The 19,568-nt window shown below is 49.4% G+C and overlaps 1 pseudogene; it reads left to right on the top strand.

Moving 5' to 3' along the window:
• The first annotated feature begins 1,408 nt into the window (after positions 1 to 1,408).
• Positions 1,409 to 6,797, top strand: LOC107401606 (small nuclear ribonucleoprotein G pseudogene; annotated as a pseudogene).
• The last annotated feature ends 12,771 nt before the right edge of the window (positions 6,798 to 19,568 follow it).

Below are 19,568 nucleotides of genomic sequence, written 5' to 3' on the forward strand. Positions count from 1 at the left end.
GAGAGAGAGAGAGAGAGAGACCCCATTAGCAAAGCCTGTTGGCCAGTCTTCAAATATCTCTGTGTGTGTGTGTGTGTGTGTGTGTGTGTGTGTGTGTGTGTGTGTGTGTATTTATGTATGCATAAAACAAATTTCAGTGTGTCTCACCTGTCTGGGTGAGACACCTTGATCTAAGCCAACATCTACCTAATCTCTTCTCTTGTGTATCTATTTCTCTCCATCCACCCACATTTCTTTTCTTAAGCCGCCATCACCACAGAGCCAGGGTGAAAATGCAAGGCAGATCTTTTCAACTGAGAGAGGAGCCGGAAGTCCACATGGCCATGCCGCCTCCCTTTCTGCTTCTCCTCTTCACCCTCTGCCCTTGTCTCCTTGCCGTGCCCTGGTCGTGCCCCACACGCCTGCCTTAGGCATTCTCCACACTCGCCATTCCCTCTGCTTGGCATGCTCTTTCCTCCAGATACAAGCATGGCTGTTACTTTCTCAGGAACTCAGCCTAGCAGTTACCTTGTTGGGGGGGAGCCCTTTTCCTGGCCCCCACATAGAAAGGCTCCATGGTGTCATTCCTGCCTCCGTGGCCCTTTTACCTCATATGTAGAACCATCATTTATCATCCTTTCGGCCACTAAGATGCCCGTTCTGTGAGGGCAGGGGCTGCTTCATTCACCGTTTCTCCCAGAGCCTTGAACAGTGCCAGGCCCACACAGGTTTGGGGCCTGAGTTGTCTGGGAAGAGTTTCACAGTCTGAGCCTAAACAGCCAGGGCTCTGGTATTGTTACAGCTATCCCTGCTCAGTGTCCTGAGAGCTGAGAGGAAAACCGACCTGTTGTTGTTTCTGCTCTTTTGGGGGCCCACCACCCAGCTCCCAGATAAATCACACATGGAGGCTTATACTTAATTATAAATGCCCGGCCTTAGCTTGGCTTGTTTCTTGCCAGCTTTCCTTAACTTAAATGATCCCAGCTACCATTTGCCTCTGACTTTTCCCGTTCTCTTACTTCTGTAAATCTTACTCTTACTCCATGGCTTGCTGTGTAGCTGGGTGGCTTGGTGGCTGGCCCCTGAAGTCCTGTTCCTTCTCTGGCCATTTCTTTTTCCCTCCCAGAGTTCTCCCTCTATATCTTCTCTCTGCCTGCCAGCCCTGCCTATCCTTTCTCCTGCTTCACTATTGGCCATTCAGCTCTTTATTAGACCACCAGGTGTTTTAGACAGGCACAGTAACACAGCTTCACAGAGTTAAACAAATGCAACATAAACAAAAGTAACACACCCTAAAATAATATTCTACTATACTGACCCATCAGAGATCAACTGACATGAGGCTCGAGGAGCCACCAGGGAACAATTCATCCTGGGCAAACAGGCCCCTGCACAGTGTAACCTAGTTATCTGATCCAGTTAGCCGATAATGGGGAATGCTGGTTCTGGGAAGGGCAACGCAAGTCCAATGGCCAGCACCCCTGTGAGACATGAGGGACAACCAGGCAGGAAAAACCCTGCTGTGGCACCTGAGAGACAGCTTGAGGTCTCAGAGAGCATGCTTAGCCAAGCCTGCAGTTGTTGAATGCGCTGACCATCTCAAGTTGGAAAGGCTGCATCGAGAGGCTGGCCACACTCACCTTGAATCACATTCAACCTGGGTTTGGTTGGTAGCCCTTGCAAGTCACATACTACTGCCAAGGGACTCGTCTCTGTAGATTCAAGTTTGCTGGCTGGGGCTGCTGCTCCAGAGAGCTCACACTCTGGAAGGAGGGACTGTTTGTCATTCGTCTGACATGGGATGAGCGATCATGCTGTGGCAGGCACCGTGCTATGCCCCTGACTGTAGCAATTAGGAGGGCTAGGGTGGAGCTCAGTGGGTGTATTAGTTACTTTCCTGTTGCTGTGACAAAACGCCATAACCAAGGAATCTTATAACAGGAAAGGTTCACTTGGGCTTATCGTTCCAGAAGGATAAGAGCCTATAATGGCAGGGAAGCATGACAGTAAGCAGCAGGCGTGAATTGGATACTGAGAGCCCACATCTTGAATCACAAGCAGGAAGCAAAAACAACTAACTCAAAACTGGTGCATGGCTTTTGAAACCTCAAAGCCCACCCCTAGTGATATACTTCTTCCAGCAAAGCCACACCTCCAAAACCTACCCATACAGCTCCACCAACTGGGGACAAAGTATTCAAACACCTGAGCCTATGAGGGACATTCTCATTCAAACCACCACAGTGGGCAAGTTCTTGCTTATCATGTTCAATGCCCTAGGTCCCTAGGTTCAAGGCCAACAATTAGGAGGAGGGTAAGAAATGACATGTAGTCTGGAGAGCAGAAATAAATAGGCAAACACATGGGCAAGACCTAACTCATATAGCCCCATGTAATGGCTGAGAGCAATTTTGATGTTTTTATCAGTAAAGGAAGCTGTCCTGGGGAGGAGGAAGCTGTGGTTGATATTTTCTGAACACTGTCATCATCTCTACTTGAACCGGGCAAGACCTTGCCATTCCCTGAGCCTGAACCAGGAAAAATCTGTCATTCCCATGAGTCTGAGGCATCGGTGTCTTTCCCACGGCCATGAGTCTTTTTTCTAGGAGTCCGGCCTCCACTCAGGGGCGACAAGTTGGCCATCCAAGTGACAGGTCTGGCTGGGTGGTGTGGGGAGCTGACTGGTCACTGAGGCGCCAAGCATGTAGGGGAAAGGAGGCTTCCCCAGACTCAGCTGAAACTTGCCAGGCAAGCAAGCCCCAGGGCAGGTGTAGAGCTGACTGAGTTTCATGTCCACTGTGTGCATAAGATGAACAGTATGGAATCAGGAAAAGAAAGACATTGGTCTCAGGATCTGGGTCCCCTCCCTCCATATGATCTTAGCTCTTTTGCCTCTTCTCCAGGATTCCCTGAGCCTTGCCCGGGGAAGCCACAACTTCACCACGGTCTAGAGTGTTCTAGGTTCCCAGGATTTGATGGAGCCCAGTCCAGTTGTCTGAGGCAGGCTGTGTCATCTGCCTGCAACAACACAAGTTGGGGGTGGAGGGACAGGAGCAGAGCCCAGGCTAGGTTCAGCTTTCTCAGCCTCCTGTGACTTCGGCCAGGTATCTGACCCCGAGTCACTCACCTAAGACACACATCATTGATGAGTAAGTGGATGGGACGTGTGAGAAGGTACATACTGGCCATCCCAGGTCACTGTGGCCTCAGGGACTCAGACCCAGTGTCAAATGGGTGTGTGGAGTCATATCCTACACTTCTATCTTCTGTCCTCTTATTGCTCGTGTGCTTGAAAATATGACTTAGATGTCCCAAGACTGGGTTTCCACATTTGTAAAATGAGGTTAATAAACACATTGTCATCCTAATCTTATTCTGAGAATTAAATGACAATTACATAAAAAAAAATTAAGCCGGGCGGTGGTGGCGCACGCCTTTAATCCCAGCACTCGGGAGGCAGAGCCAGGCGGATCTCTGTGAGTTCGAGGCCAGCCTGGGCTACCAAGTGAGTTCCAGGAAAGGCACAAAGCTACACAGAGAAACCCTGTCTCGAAAAACCAAAAAAAAAAAAAAAAACTGCTTCAGGGATATCCAGGGCTCATGCATGTAGCGTGTCATACCAGTAATTTACATGGAAGGAGCCAAAGTCATTGAGATCAGATTTAACAGGGGGAGGGTAACGTTCCCCAGTAAAGTCCAAACCATGAGCTCTGCATAAATATTTTTCCATCTTTGTCGTAGAAAAGTCACCCCTCCCGGTGACAAGCGGCTGGAACCTTTGGTAAGCAACATCAAATGAGAACACATCTTATGTGATGACTTGTGGCATTGGCCTGTTTCTTTTCTCAGTAAACAAGCCCTGATTAGCCCTGTCTGGAGGGCCCCCCTGAGTGTGAGGCTGGAGGTTGGGGGAAATGCCCAGGCCTCTTCCCATCGGCCTTCCTGGCTGCAAGTTCAGATGACAGCCTTGACTCCCCGGAGCAGCTGGCCCTTCTCCCACCCTGAAACACTGGAAATGGATCTGCTGGAGAGTTAGCCAACGAGCATTTCTTGGAATCGTAAATGTCTGAGGGCTGCTGCAATACTTGAGATTATCTTGTTTTCTTTATCCGTGGAAGCCAAGGTTTTAATGCAGCATCTGTGTGAGTATCTTTTGATAATAAGAACCAAATGTTGTTGGTGGAAATGACTGGAAATTACACCGAGGATCAGAATGTGGGCTTTCAGATTCCCTCTGGAAGGCCTGCTGAGAAACAAACACATAAGACGTCTCTCCTACAAATCACCTAGGGATGTCGCAACCCTGGGGGCTCCTGCTGCCTCCTCTCTCCAGGCATGGGTGAGCTGGGACTGTGTGGCCTCTTGGAGGCTTCTGGCGGGTGGTGGAGATGCCCCACAGCTCCAATCATTTCTCCAGCCTTCTCCTCTGAGTGCCTTCCTTGGCCGCATCTAGAAACTTCTACCTAGACATCCCACAGACCTGTCAAAACCAAACCCATCATTTTCCCCCAACCTGGCTTGCTCTTCTATTACCAGATGCCACACTGATGGTCCTACAGGAGAAACCTGGACCTCATTCCTGACCCCTCCTCCTGCTCCCCCTACCAGCCGATGGCATGTCTTACTCTGACGTCATTCTCTCTTATCCACACACTTGGCTCCTGTCCCGGCATCCAGTCTCCCCCTAGACACCAAAGCCTTGCAGGAGTCTCCTTTGCCAGGCTCCGATAGTGCCTCTTTTTTCCAAGCCCACCGCCAGCCAAAATGATCTTCTTTTTGGAGGGGGGCGGGGAAACAGATCCTATTCAACCATCACCAAAACTGAAGGTGGGGCTGGGGAGGGAGTTCCACAGGAAAGTGTTTGCTGTGAAAGCATGAGGACCCCAGTTTGATCCCCAACACCGACGTAAAAAGCCCAGCACTGGGCTGCACATTTGTAATCCCAGTGCCGGGGAAGCAGAAGCCCTGCTCACTGGCTAACCAGACTGGATGGCTTGGTAAACTGTCCCAGTGAGAAAGCCTCTCTCAAAAAACGAAGTTAAGTAGACAGCTTAGGCAGAAAAGCAACTGTCGTGCGATCACAAAGAGCTGAATTTGGGTGCTCTGCCTCCACATAGAAAGTCAGGTTACCTCGGTAACCCTAATAACAACAGGGCTGAAACAGGCAGGTCCCTGAAGCTCACTGGCCAGTCAGCTTAGCCAATCAGTGAGTTCTGGCCTCAGTGAGAGAGCCTGTCTCAAGCACAGAGGTGGAGAAGGATAGAGAAAGACGCTGTATATTGACCTCTGGCCTACACACACCCCAGCACTCATATATACTATAGACTAAACAGACACAATTAAAAAACATGTAATGATTACTGAGGAACCACACATGCACCTATATACATACATGATAAAACAAAGCCCCAAAGCCTGAATTAAGGTGTGACTCCATCACTATTCTCAATTTGAACTCCACCTTCAAGGAAAAATTGTAAATGGCATCAATATAAACTTGCATCTCGGATCGACCAAGGAAGACCTTTCAGAAACTGCCCTTATCACCTGATGCTCAGGGTACAGGCTGCACCTGTCCCTCCTGTTCGTTCACCCCCTCACCCCCTCCATCACCCTTGGTTGCACCCCACCTTGATGTACTAGAACACAAAGGAGGTGGAAGATTGACTGCCGCGGTGTAGCTTTGGTGAATCGTCGTCTGTGTTGGGGTCACCTATGCTGGGGTAGGCTTTTTGATGGTGCAGCTGCTGTTTGAGTCACCCACAACCCTTACCTGCTGTGGGATGTCTTTCTGTATGCTGTTAATAAGTGTCGCCCCCATTGGCTAATAAATAAAGCTGTTTGGCCAATGGCAAGGCAGAATAAGGTTAGGTGGTGCATTCAAACTGAAGAGGAGATGAAGGGTGGAGTTGGAAGAGATGCCAGCCCACTCACCGCCCAAGGAGCAACAAGATGCCCACAGACTGGTAATGTCACGGCCATGTGGCAGCATATAGATTAATAGAAATGGGTTGGGTTAAGTTATAAGAGCTAGCTAGCAAGAAGCCTGACCCATAGGCCATACAGTTTGTAAATAATATATTCCTCTGTGTGTTTACTTGGGGCCAAGTAGCTGCAGGACATGGGTGGGAGAGATTTGTCCCTGACTACAGGGCCGGGCAGGACGAGAAAAACTTCTGGCTATATTTGGTGCCCCACGTTGGGTGCCACTTGTTAAGATCAATCCATGTGAATCTATTTAATGGGTAACAGAGATTTATTAAGATATAAATTGGGCTGGAGAAGATGGCTCAGTGGTTAAGAGTACCAACTGCTCTTCCAGAGGAGCTGGGTTAGAGTCTCAGCACCCACATGGCAGCTCACAACTGTCTGTAACTCCAGTTCCAGGGGACCAGACACCCATGGCAAAACACCAATGTGCATAAAGTTAAATAAAAACATTTTTAAAAAAAGATACAAATTGAGGGAAAGTAATGATTACCAGAAAGCAATTGCCTTGCACAGTAATAACGTCAGATATCAGCACCCGATCTGCCATGTGTGCATTTGTGAGGCTGCCTGCTCCTTTCCATCGTGCCGAGTCACCGAGCAAGGCCCCCCTTCCGAACTGAAGAAATGTATAGACAAGAAGTTATCATTGAAGTTAAATGGTGGCCGACACGGATAAGGAATACCATGGGGCTTTGATGACTTTATGAATCTTGTTATTGATGAGTGTGTGGAGATGGCAAATAGTAGGTAATAGAATAACATCGGCATGGTGGTCATACAAGGAAACAGCAGCATCATGTTAGAAGCCTTGGAAAGAGTCTAAACAATGGCTGTTCAGCAGAGGAGTCCACACCCCCTCCCCAAAGTACTGTTTGTCTGGGGTGTAGAATTGGCTCATGTACATTTTCATATGAAACTTTTTGATAAATAAACATTTGTGATGCTCAAAAAAAAAAAGATATAAATTGAGGAAATACACTCACGAATACAGAACGGAGTAGACAGCTGAAGACGTCCTCTGATCTGACCGGGAACCAATCCACCTGGCAGTTCAATCAGACCAGGAAGTAGGCAGCAGGGAGAAGGGGTTCATGAACCTTCTCTCTTACCTTTTAAGGGGTCACATACAACAGCAGGAAGCACCACCTCCTTCAGGCCCAATAGCTCAAGGTCATGGGCGGAGCAAATACTACTATACTCACCCAGGCTCCCGTAACTCACCTCCAATAAACAGATTGGTTTGGATGTAATTGTTTCTTTTGTCTGCTGGTGTCCTATCTGCGGTGAATAGATGTTCTATTAGTCTCTTTCAGTCTACCCCCGGCCCCCAATGAAGCATCCTGCCATGAGAGACTCTTAGGAGGGTCCTAAGAAGGTCAGAGGGCACCAGAGAAGATACTGAAGTCCAGGGCAGACCAAAGGCTTGGTCAGTCCCTGGGGTCTGGCAAAGCATTAGTGGATGGCAACAGCCGATTTCTGAGAGAAAAAGCTAAAGGTGGCACCTGCTCTCTGACTTCCCTTTCACATTCCACTGCTGAACTCAGGTCCTCTGGAAGAGCAGCCAGTGCTCTTAACCACTGAGCCATCTCTCCAGCCACTCCAGGACTTCGCCGTGGAGATTCTACATGGAGGCCCACATAGGCCGGCATTCCCTCACCTGGAGCCAGCTGCTTGGCCCTGGGCCAGCATCTCCACGGTGTAGGTAGGCCTGCCTGCCTGCTGCCACCTCTGGAGCTTCTAATTAATAACAGATTTGAGTGCATTTGTTTGCTTTGCTTTTAGAAGGCAGCCATGAACTAAACATGCACTAGGTGAAGGAAGTAGCCCCTTTCCCGCAGACTTTCTTCCCTGCCAGGCTGCCCCGACATGCCCAAAGCGACAAGCCCCGAAGAACTCAGTGTGGGGTTCTATGCGCTTCCCAGAGCCTCCACCAGAAAGGAAACCACAATTCATTCTGTGAGCGCTTCTCTGTCTTTCGCTCGGACTCCTCCGCATTCTGCGGAACACCATTCGAGAGTGCCACCCTCAGATGGCTCCTTGCTTCGGATGAGAACTCCAAGCCCTTAGCAACCAAGTCACCCGGGGAAGTGAGGCCTGGAACTCAAGACATCGCACTCCTGAAAGCACGCTTGGCCGTCTTGCGCCACCCTGTTGCGGAGCAAGCTCCAGCCGTTCATCTTCCACATTCTCTGATTCTCTCCACATAAGGCCGTGGACAACTGAGATGCAGGTTCTAAGGGAACCATGCACACATAGCTTTGAACAAAGTACTCAATAGAGCTTTGCCTGCAGGGCGCATGGGTGCCTTGCTTAGTCACACACCAAGCAACACCTCACCCCACCAAACTCTCCCTCCCTAGTGTGAGCCCCTCTTTTGGATTGTGACATTGAAAGCCCCTGGGCAGCCTTTATCCATTCACTGAACATCCATAAACCCATCTTTCTGAGTGGAAGTCACCGCACATTCCCACATTTCCGAATTCACCATCCATCACCCTGTGGTTTTTCTGGGGCTGGCAGGCCTGGCTCTGCACACAGCAGGGTCACAGAACTAGCAGTGGGGTGGCCTCGGCACAGAGGAGGCATCCTAAGAGGGGGGTCCACGGCCAGCCACCCCAGCCACGGCACAGCCTCTTCCGTGGGGCGCCGAGTAATTGGTTCTGTATGGTGTTTGTTATGGCTTATGTCAGAAAATCAGAAAAGAAGCCTCTGGGGGAGGAAGCCTTTTGTCCGACGCCACATGGCTGGGCCCCTGCTGTGGCTCTGCTAACCTGGTCCCAATTAGGGGTTTGTGGGGCTCGGGCTGGGAGCTTGTGAAGCTCTTTGACTGAATTTTGCCTCCTCAGAGCCCCGCTTCCTTTTCAAAATGCAGACTTGCAAAAGCCTTGGAGGTGCGGCTGAGTGGGTGGGTGGGGGAGGGTCCTACAGTCGGGCAGTGTTGGAATACTGTTCGTTCTTGCCTCTCTGCCCCAGGCAGTGCCCAGAGCCAGGTTGTGGGGCTGACACTCAAGCAGATGGATGCTTCCAACTGATGCTAGTCACCTTGATTCATGAGGGAGCTGGATGGAAACTTGGGGAGAGATGCTGTTTTCTTCCAAGCCTTGGGCACCATTTTGCCATCTACAAAAATACCCTTTGCTATATTTAGGCCCCTCCTCACAGGCCCTGCTCTCGAGAATGTTTCTCAGGCTGTTTTTATCATTTAATATTTTTTTCCTGCCACCTGGAGAAATCATCAAGCATTTGAGCCCCCCGAAATTCATTCTTTCTGCAGCTCGCTAATTAAAACAAACCGCTGGCCAAATTACAACCTTCAAACGGAATTCGGGCGTCAGTGGAAAGTGCTGGCGTGTGTTTTTCCCACCCCCATGACTCCTTGCTAGTGTTTATGAGGCACCTGCCCTGTGCCAGGCCCTGCTCTGTGCTATACACAGGTTTGCTCACTTCAGGCTCTTGTCCCCTGTGGGAACCATGAGTCACCATCACACCAGGTTAAAGACAAAGAAGGCCCACCAGGGAAGTACAGCCATTGGTTCCCCATCCCCAGAGCCTCAGGGAGAATGATGCAAGGCTTTGCTTGACTGTCCTGGCACTGATTTGTGTGGTGTGACACTCTTCCTGGAGAGGCTTGAAGAAACATTTACTTACCCCAGATAGGGAACTGAGGTCAGACCACGGTGTGGATAACACCAAAGTCCATCTTGGTCAATCAGTGAGTTTTATTGGGGTTACTTACAGGAGTATGGGTGAGAGGTTACTTATGGAAACAGAAATGACTCAAGGGTAGCTATATCAAAAAAAGCCCTCCCCAGCATTGGTGACAGTTCCTGAAAGCTGAAAACCTAGAGCTCACTGAACTACCTGCAGGAGGCTCAACATGTTGGAGAGTGTCTTTTCCAGGTAGTTCAGCTAGTCTCAGCCTCTTCCAGATAGCTCAGATGGTCACTGCTACTTCCAAGCATTTTGGCTGGTCTGCTCCAGGCAGCTCAGAACATCTGAGAGCTCCCCTCAGCCATTTTTACTACCCATATAAGCATAGGGCAGGAGAGGCCTAGTGAATCTGTTCAGTTTCAGGGACTTCCTGAAGCCTTTGAGTTGTTTACTTCCTGTCTTAAGGAGCCTATCTTCTACAGGATGGAGTGTTTCACCTCCCCCCAGAAAATCCTGTGTCTTAAGTAGCTTCCTCATAGGAAGGACAGTTTCCCTCCCCTTTAACATCCTGTGCCTTAACCAGCTTCCCCAAGGATAAAATATTTTCCTCTTAGAACACCCTGTGCATTAGTGAACCTCCCTCCAAGACTGGAACATTTCGTCTCAGAGGGAATTGCTGCACAACATGACACTAAGACTCTCTTGAAGGAGACCCCTGCAAAGCAGGGGCTCCCTCCTGGACCCCGATTAGGCACAAGCCACACACAAACACCTGTTTTCTCAGAGAGATCCTTTTTTTAAGCAGGGAAGAAAAGTTAAAGTGGCTGCTTTCTGACTCAGGCAGAAAAACAGCAGCAATTGGCCTTGCAGGTGTGATTTTTCAGAAGAGAAAAGGGGAAGGTCTGTGGCAGTAAAAGAGAAAGGGGACAAGGGAAAAGGGGACAGGGACAATGGAAAAGGACCAGGGGTATTTGTCCTGGAGGGACCAAGGACTGCCTTGTAGAGAGGAGACAGATGTGGCCCATAGGCAAATGGCAGTTTATAAAGGTAAAGTGGGAAACCCTGTGTGAGGATGAGGTGCTTAATTTTAATTGGACATGTTAATTAGGCGAACCAAAGGGGGCTTTTGATTGCTGGACTTTAATACTTTGATAGCTGGACCTTGGTAGTCAGCCTCAGGAGGAGGAAGTGGCCAAATAAGGAAATAGACCTGGGGGCTAGCTTTAGGAATGCAGCAAGGCCCAGGGAATTGGGGAGAAGGGCAAGCGCCACCAGGGCCACATGCTCGAGTGGGCTAGTGTCCTCTCATCCCTCCTATATGGCACTCAGTGCTGGAAGAGGCAGGTTAGGGACAGTGACTTCTGAGGGTACAGATTTTATTTGCACATGGAATCCCATAGACATCTGGAAGTGCGCTCTGAGGAAGGGCTCTGCCCCAGGAGGGGTGGATGATAGCCCCTCTTCTAGCACAGGGGTTCCCCACCCTCAGTCCCGCTCTCAGAGTCCGTTCTTCGCCTCTAGCCCCCTCCTCAATGAGGGTGACATTGACATTCTGCTTTCTGCTCCTGGGGCTCTAGCACTACAGATGTGAAACAGAGAAGTTCCGTTAAACCAGCCCTGCCTCAAAGATTAGCTCGCTCTCTCTGGTGGGTGTGGTCCTTGGCTCAGACACCTGGTCTAGTCGGCTCACAGACTCATCATCATCCATGCTGCTGTTTGGGCTTAGGCCTGGCTTCTGCGAGCAGCCAACAGCTTCCTGACTGTGTGGTTTCCGACCTCCTTCTGGGAAGGCCAGTTCCAACAGTAAGGGCTGCATCCTCCTGAAACTGTCCTTCCCTGCTGGTCCAGGAAACTGAGAACAGCTGTGACCTTCAGCAGTGACACAGGCCAACGCAGCACATGGGGTTATCAGCTCCACCTGACGGAGAAACGAAGGCTGCCACGTTTTGTTTGTGTGGTTTGCAAAGGGGTTTCTTGTAGCCCAAGGTTGACCTCAAACATGAGGATGACCTTGAGCTTCTGATCCCCCCCCTGCCTCCGCCTGCCGAGTGCTAGGATTAGAGGTATGCACCTCCATACCCAGTTTTTGTGATGCTGGAGATCATATTATTTTCCGGGTTTTGAGCATGGTAGACAAACACCCAGCCAACTGAGCTACACCCCTAGCCCCTGAAGCAGTCATTCGCGAAGATATCTGAGAACCTTGGAGCCAGATGCCTCCAAGGAACCAGCCTGACTTCATCATTCTCCCAAACCCTATGGAACCCCCCTTCTCCCCCCTCCCCCCTACCATGTCTAACCTCAGGTGTGGACAATGGCTTTACAGCCCCGTCAGTAATGGTCCTGCCTGCCTGCTAGTCCAGCCTTAGCCCCTCTAGAACCAACTACACCCAAGAGAACCTTTGCATGAACCTGGGTTCCTTTCCCATCAGTGCACCTGGCAAACTCCCCTTCCTCCTCTCTCCATCTGTATGGGAGCATCGGTGTTTCAAGGCTCTGCCCCAACAGTGACTCCTTTCTTCCTGCTTCTGGGTTCTCCCATGCCTACTGTATGCACCTCTCATGGGACACCTCTGACTGTCCTTTGTCCACTTTTGGTGGTTGACAGTAGGACCCGAGAGGAAAGGTGGTGTGCTGGATAGTTTTATGTCAGCGACACAAGCTAAAGTCATTTGAGAGGAGGAGCCCCAATTAAGAAAATGCCTCCATAAGATCTAACTACAGGGAAGCCAGTATGGTTTTTTTTTTTATTAATGATTGATGGGAGAAAGGCACAGCCCACCCTGGGTGGTGGTACCCCTGGGTTGGTGGTCCTGGGATCTATAAGAAAACAGACTGAGCAAGCCAGGGGAAGCAAGTTAGTAAGCAGCACCCCTCCATGGCCTGTGCATCAGCTCCTATCTCTAGGTCTATCTCTCTCAAACTCTGCCCTGTTTGAGTTCCTGTCCTGACTTCCTTTGAGGATGAACAGAGATAAGGAAGTCTCTGTGCCTTCAAATCCCTCCCAGGCTTGCCCACACTGACTAGTCAGTTTGCAGAGGATCCAGTCCCCCAGCCCGAACCGAGCCCCCCTCCTTTCAGACCTCTGCCCTCCTCTGGTACCCAGACCACCCCAGCTGATCTTCTCACTGAGAATTTAAACCTTCAACTTAGAATCTTAGTGTCTGTCTACCCCTGATGATGGCAAAATTCTGCACGGTTTCCTCTGGTGTGCTCTTTCCTCACTGTTCTGTGCCCTGACTTTGCTGGTGTCCTGTACATGGGCAAAAACATGGTGGGTTTGGGCCAAGTGTCCCTCAAAGGGACTGGTTCTTAAGGCTTAATGTCCAGATAGTGGAGTCAAGTATGGCAGGGTGGTTTATCATGAAGGGTCTGACTTCAACAATTGGTTCATCCATCAAGGATGAATAATTGGCCAGACTATAACAGGCTAGCGGGGACCAGAGAAGGTGGGGCCTGACTGGAAGAAGCGGGAAACTGGTGGTGTCTTTGAAGGGTATTGTAGCACGAATCTTAAAAGTTCTTATTAATAAAAACAAACCTGGAGCTGGATATTGGGGTGAACGCTGGAAGATCAGAGAAGCAGAACAAGCCACAGCTACCTCACCTTGCCAATTCCTCAGCTGATCCTGTTTCCTCAGACTGGAAGTCTCTGAGTCCTCATCCAGAATGAATCTCAGCTGAGCTGCTGCTAAAAGCCTAAAGCCTTAACCAGCTCTAGTTCCTGGTCCTCACACCTTTATATACCTTTCCGCTTTCTGCCATCACTTCCTGGGATTAAAGGCTCTTGTTACCATGCCTGGCTGCTTCCAGTGTGGTCTTAAACTCACAGAGAACCAGACGGATTTCTGTCTCTGGAATGCTAGGATTAAAGGTGTGTGTGCCACCATTTTCTGGCCTCCGTATCTAGTGGCTGTTCTGTTCTCTGACCCCAGATAAGTTTATTAGGGTGTACAATATTTTGGGGAACACAATATCACCACAGATCATGTCTTTTTGCTGGCCTCTTCTGTGTTTTTCTAATTACTCATTGCTGTGAGGCAAGCATCCTCCCCCACCACAAGTTCCCACTGCCATGATATTTTATCTTGTCTCGGGCCCACAGAAATGGATTCAGCCGGACTTACATTGAGCCCTCTGAAACCCTGAACAAAGTCAATCTTTTCTCCTTTTAATTTTTTTTAAAAAAAAGATTTACTTATTTCACTTTTATGTGTATGGCTATTTTGCCTGCTTGTATGTCTGTGCACTGTGTGTGCAGTGCCCTCAGAGGCCAGGAGAGGGCATCGGATCCCTTTGCACTGGGGTTACAGGTAGTTGTAAGGGGCCATGTGGATGCTGGGAGGCTAGGAAGAGAACCCAGGTCCTCTGCAGGAGCAACAAGTGTTCCTTAATAACCAAGCCATCTCTCCACTCCTCCTTCTAACTTTAAGCCAGGTCTTTTGTCACCGTAATAAAAGGCTGGTGACCACAAAGCGTGATGACACACGTGTGTTGCAGAGGCACAATCCCTCACTCCTCATTCCCAAAAACCTTGAGGCTATGAGACTTTTTATTTTGTTCTGCTATTTTTCAAGACGGGGTTTCTCTGTGTCCTGGAACTCACCTTGTCGACCAGGCTGGCCTCAAACTGAGAGATCCCCCTGCCTCTGTCTCCCGAGTGCTGGGATTAAAGGCGTGCGCCACCATCTGACAACCTCGAGGCTATGAAGCACCTAGGAACCATATGTACTATGAAGTGAGCACAAGCCCTCAGTGCCCAGTTCCTGGGGGGGGGGGGTACTCAGGCTCTGTTGGTCTGGATTGAGGGGTTTCCAAGATTCGAGGAGCCTAAGCACAGAGCCCCCAAGTACCTCACTCTGCCTTGTGTGTAAGAAGAGATATTACCTGGATTTCATGGCCAGTTTCTCATTATCGTTCATGGTGCCATCTTGGGCCCTAGTATCCTGGTTATGTAGTAATCTCTGTCGAGGCAGGATCTGTGTTCAGACCCCTGAAGTAGTCATAAAAGGATAATCCCTTGTGTCTATGCTGCTGTGTGCTGAGTTTACAGGCCCTGAAACATTCTTAGCTGGCCGCTCTGCCTGTTGGGTGGTCAGTCAGCCTTTCAAGTGAAGGAGGGATTGCATGGGTAGAAAGATGTGGGCACACTAGAAAGCTCTTCAGGAGGCTCGATTGCCTAGGTCATGAATGGCCAGGGATGGAACCCAGAGAAGAAGGAAAGTCCCAAGTGTCTTGCTTTGTTCTAGCAGCTGGCCAGCTGTTGGTATCAGTCACAGAAGTTAGCTGGCTTTGATGTGAGGACACATGTAAGAATTTGCAATGGCTGCTATAATAACACACCACAGTCCAGGGGCTTAGACTTCAGAAATGAGTTTTCTTGCTGGGGGTGGGGGGTGGGGAAGCCCCAAGTGAATGTGCGAAGGAGTAGATGACGTCCTAATGAATGTGTGTTGTTGACATGAGCAGAGCCATTCCTGAACCCCAGTGCTTCAGACCCATGTGAATGGCAAAGCCTTCCCCCAGTTAAACTCAGGGGGTTGCCATTGCCTTCTCCTGGTCCAAGTGTTTATGAATGATTGACATGTGTGCAAAAACTATCCAACACAGCTTCCTCCTGGGGATGTTGCAGCCTGAGACTGTTTCCCTACGGGGACCTCCTACGTAGTCTAGCTAACCCTGCCTCCTTACTCAGTTGAATGCAACAAACCTGCCTCCTCTGTTGAGATGTATAAAATAAATGGGCTGGGCTTCTGGGATGCAGTTGGTGCCCATCATCAGAGCAAGCATAGCCCACCCAATCCTAGCTCTTCTGTAAAAGTGTCTATGCGTCTGTCTTTTCTTATCGCTCGTTGCCCAGTCAAATTTCCAGGACCAAGCAGTGTAGGACGAGGTATCTTGCATTTCTAGAAAACAGAAAAGTCGAGATGTCTCCAGGGTTGGCTTCTTCTGAGTCCTTTCTCCTTGGCTGTTTACAGACATCCATCTTCTCCCTGTGTACTTGTACGGTTAACCCTTTGTGCGTTGCTATATTTCCATCTCCTTGTGAGAACAGCATCATGTTGGATTAGGACACGCCATAATGACCTCATTCAACCTTAGTGCTTTACTGACTCCAAGTGTGTCAGGTGCTGAGATCCTGGGTTTTAGGACATTAGTGTATGAATTTGGGGATGGGGGTCATGATGCAGCCATTATAGTACATATCCAGTTTAAAATAGGCTGAATTCTAAGAAATAGACAAGCATCCAAGAGGCAATGGTGGGGTGTGTTTCTGAACTTGGAGGACAGCTTGGCTGGGGACGTGAATTCGGGTATAAAAAGTGACAGGGATCAAGGAATAGCTGTATCAGTCCTGAGAGGGGAGGGAGAAGGGCACAAGACCCGCCGGAAAAAGTGCAGATGGAGCTGTGGCCAGAGAATCAGAAGACCCACGGATAGGTAGAGTCCTAGACGGCCCCAAGCAAGGAATTACTTTAAGGCAGTAATTTTCAACTATGGGTCGCGACCCCCTTGACAATCCTCTATCTCCAAAATTATTTACATTGTGATCCATAACAGCAGCAAGATTACAGTTAGGAAGCAGCAATGAAAATAATTTACTGGTTGGGGATCACCACAACAGGAGGGACTGTATTAAAGGGCCAGAGCATTAAAATTGAGAACCACCGCTTTAAGGAGTGGCCGCCATGGATCCAGTCTCTCCATATTATGCCACACGCACACACGCTGTAGCTCTGGGGCCTCTTCATACCTGGTTCTCACTCAGTTCTCTGTTTTCTGCAAGATGCGACATAGTGAAGAGCAGCAGCTGAGTTTCATCAGCCCAGGACTGTGGTTTGGAAAGAGAATACAAATTAAAATACAAAATATGTCCGGGTGGGACAAATCAGTATGTCTTTTAATCTTGATCTCAAGATGCTCATGTCTCCCCCAGGAGATTCTGAAGTTAAATGGCACATCCAAATGTACATTCTGCTTGGAAGGTTAAAAGAAAGCGGGGAGATCCACCCAGCCTGTGCTTACTGTAGCCTTGTTTGGTCTCTCGGCATCCATTGGTTGGAGGGAATGATGCCTTCCAGATGCTTCCAATCTTCTCCAGCCAGGAGTCTGGCTGGCCAACTGGGCCCCCACCCTCGGTCTGGCTGCCCACAGCCAGATGGACTTTCCCAGCCCAGCTTCTCACATGCCCACCGCAGCTGGGCCTGTGGTCTTGCCTCATGTCGTAGACAGGGCCGAGCAGGCTCCCCTGCAGACCCTTCCTCATGTCATAGACAGGGCCAAGCAGGCTCCCCTGTAGACCTCTCAGTTCTAGGGTTTGCCTTGTTGGGCCTCATTGGTTTACCAGGCCTCAGCGTGAGAGGAATCCTTTTCACTTGGAAAGGCTTTGGTGACCCTGAGCCACCCTCTCAGGCCTCTCTCTGCAGCTCCTCTTCTCTCTCCTTCTTCTGCTGGTGTTGTGAGTATCCTGATGCCCAAATGGGTCTGCTCCTGGGGACAGGGCCTCCACACTGTTGCGCTACACCTGTGACTACTGCATTCTTGGCATTTGCTATATACTGATGTGCATGGATAAATATCAACTTTTGCCCTTCCTTCCTTCCTTCCTTCCTTCCTTCCTTCCTTCCTTCCTTCCTTCCTTCCTTCCTCCCTCCCTCCCTCCCTTCCTTCCTTCTGTTCTTCCTGCATTCCTTCCTTCTTTCTGTTTTTTTTTTCTTTTTGTTTTTGTTTTCCAAGACAGGGTTTCTGTGTGTGTAGTCCTGGCTGTCCTGGATCTCGCTCTGTAGCCCAGGCTGGCCTTAAACTCACAGAGATCCTCCTGCCTCTGCCTCCCGAGTGCTGGGATTAAAGGTGTGCGTCATCACCGCCTGCTTGTAAATTCTTTCTTATATTTTCATGTTTCAATAAATTAGACGCCAATATTAGGAGTCATTTTTAACTTTTTTCATGTGCACGTGTGAATACATGTTTGCATGCACGTGGGTTCGCTTGTGTGCAGATGTATGTGCATTTATACAAATGCCAGTGCCCATGCATGTGCACAGGGAAGCCTGAAGTTGATGTTTTCCCTGATTGTTTTTAATTTTATTTATTGAGGCAAGTTCTTTCACTGGACCACAGCTTACTCACCAATTGTGCTAGTTTAACTAGCCCCTTGCCCCAGGGACACCCTGCCTCTTCACACCCCAGGATTGCACATGGTCACTACATCGGCCTAGTGAACTCTAGTCCTTATGTTTGTGTGGCAAGCACTTTATCCAATGAGCTATTTCTATATTCCTCTTTTTAATTTTGTATTTTGAAAAATAAAAATTAAAAATTCACAGAAAGGGGGCTGGAGATTTAGCTCAGTGGTAGAGCGCTTGCCTAGCAAGCACAAGGCCCTGGGTTCAGTCCTTAGCTCTGACAAAAAAAAAAATCACAGAAAGTTGTGAAAAACAACACAGAGAGAAGTCTGTTTCTGGGCAGATAGACAGATGTCCTCTCCCCATTCCACCCACCAAATGCAACTGAAAACCCTCGACACAGAGAGACTGACCAAGACAGGTGGGGGGCCGACGAGTGACTTCCGGGTCTAAGGAGCGCCGGAGGCTGCCATCCAGAACCAGGAACAGACACAGACTAAACTCAGGCCAACAGAGCTAGGCCACTGCAGGCTACCAAGACAGAGTAAGTGGTGTGCTTCTGATGAGCACAACAGTCGGGGTGTGACTACCACACACACACACACACACACACACACACACACACACACACACACACACACGCCAAACCCTGTGAAGTGTCCAAGCTTCCTGCCAGCTGGTATTGCGGGGCAGAGAGCAAGACCTCCATTCCTGCCAGGGGGACAGGTTCCTTGCCATGGTGTCAGGAGAGACTGCTCTCACCCAGAATATCAAGGCACCTTTCTCGTTCCTGCTAGGAGTCAAGATTCTCATCATGTCTTCCGGTGGCGGAGCCGACCCTCCACCAGCTCCGTGGCTGCAGGCAGGTATCGGTGGAAGCTGGGAGAGAGCTGGAACTGTCACTTCCACTCAGCAGTGACAAGGAGCAGACCTCTCCCAGCCCAGGTTATCAAGGAAGGCTGAGTAGGAAAGCTGGCCTTCTCCCTCCACCGTGGTCATGGGGCAGCGTCCCCTCCCCCTGCCAGAGCTGCACAAGAAAAAGCCAGCTGCAGCAGGGCACTTAAATAAGATCCAGAGTCTCAGCTGAAATACGAGACTGTTCAGGTTTCAACGGAAAAATCACTCATCAGCACGCCAACTGCCAGAGAGATCGCAATCGGAGTGAAAAATGACAAGGAGTGGATACAACCATGGGGTAGCAGGCACGTCAGATTATCAGGCCAAGATCTTGAGGCTGCAATGATAAAAATGTTTCCGTAGGCAATTAGTCCGGAAGACAAGAAAAAAGAAAAATAGAGGCTCAACAAATAATCATAAAAGGAAATATATAAACAGAGACATAGAAAAATAGAAATTGTCCAGTAAGAACAATAGGAGAAAGACCAGAAGAAAATCCCAGCAGAACCCTGGGGGAGAGTTGTTAGCGGGATTCTGTAATAAGAAAGGGGGATAGAGACGAAATAATTTAAAACTCCCTAAATTAGGGGAATGCACAAATCTCTGAGAAGCTCAGTGAACCTCCAAACTGAAGTCACCAAGACAACACCAGGCCAAACTGCCCCAAACTGTAAACAAAGGGAGATACAGTGTGCTGCTTCCTGTGGGGTCAGTACTTACCGCACAGTCCTCATCCTAACTGTGGGGTCAGTACTTACGGCACAGTCCTCATCCTAACTGCGGGGTCAGTACTTACGGCACAGTCCTCATCCTAACTGTGGGGTCAGAAAGCAGGCTCTTGACATTCTACAAGACTGAGAGAAAAAAGTTATCCCAGTGAAAATGTGTGTTAAGAGCAAAAGGACAGAGTGGGAAGGACGGCCC

The sequence above is a fragment of the Peromyscus maniculatus genome, chromosome 20 (genome assembly GCF_049852395.1).
Source record: "Peromyscus maniculatus bairdii isolate BWxNUB_F1_BW_parent chromosome 20, HU_Pman_BW_mat_3.1, whole genome shotgun sequence".
In the NCBI taxonomy this organism is placed as follows: domain Eukaryota; kingdom Metazoa; phylum Chordata; class Mammalia; order Rodentia; family Cricetidae; genus Peromyscus; species Peromyscus maniculatus.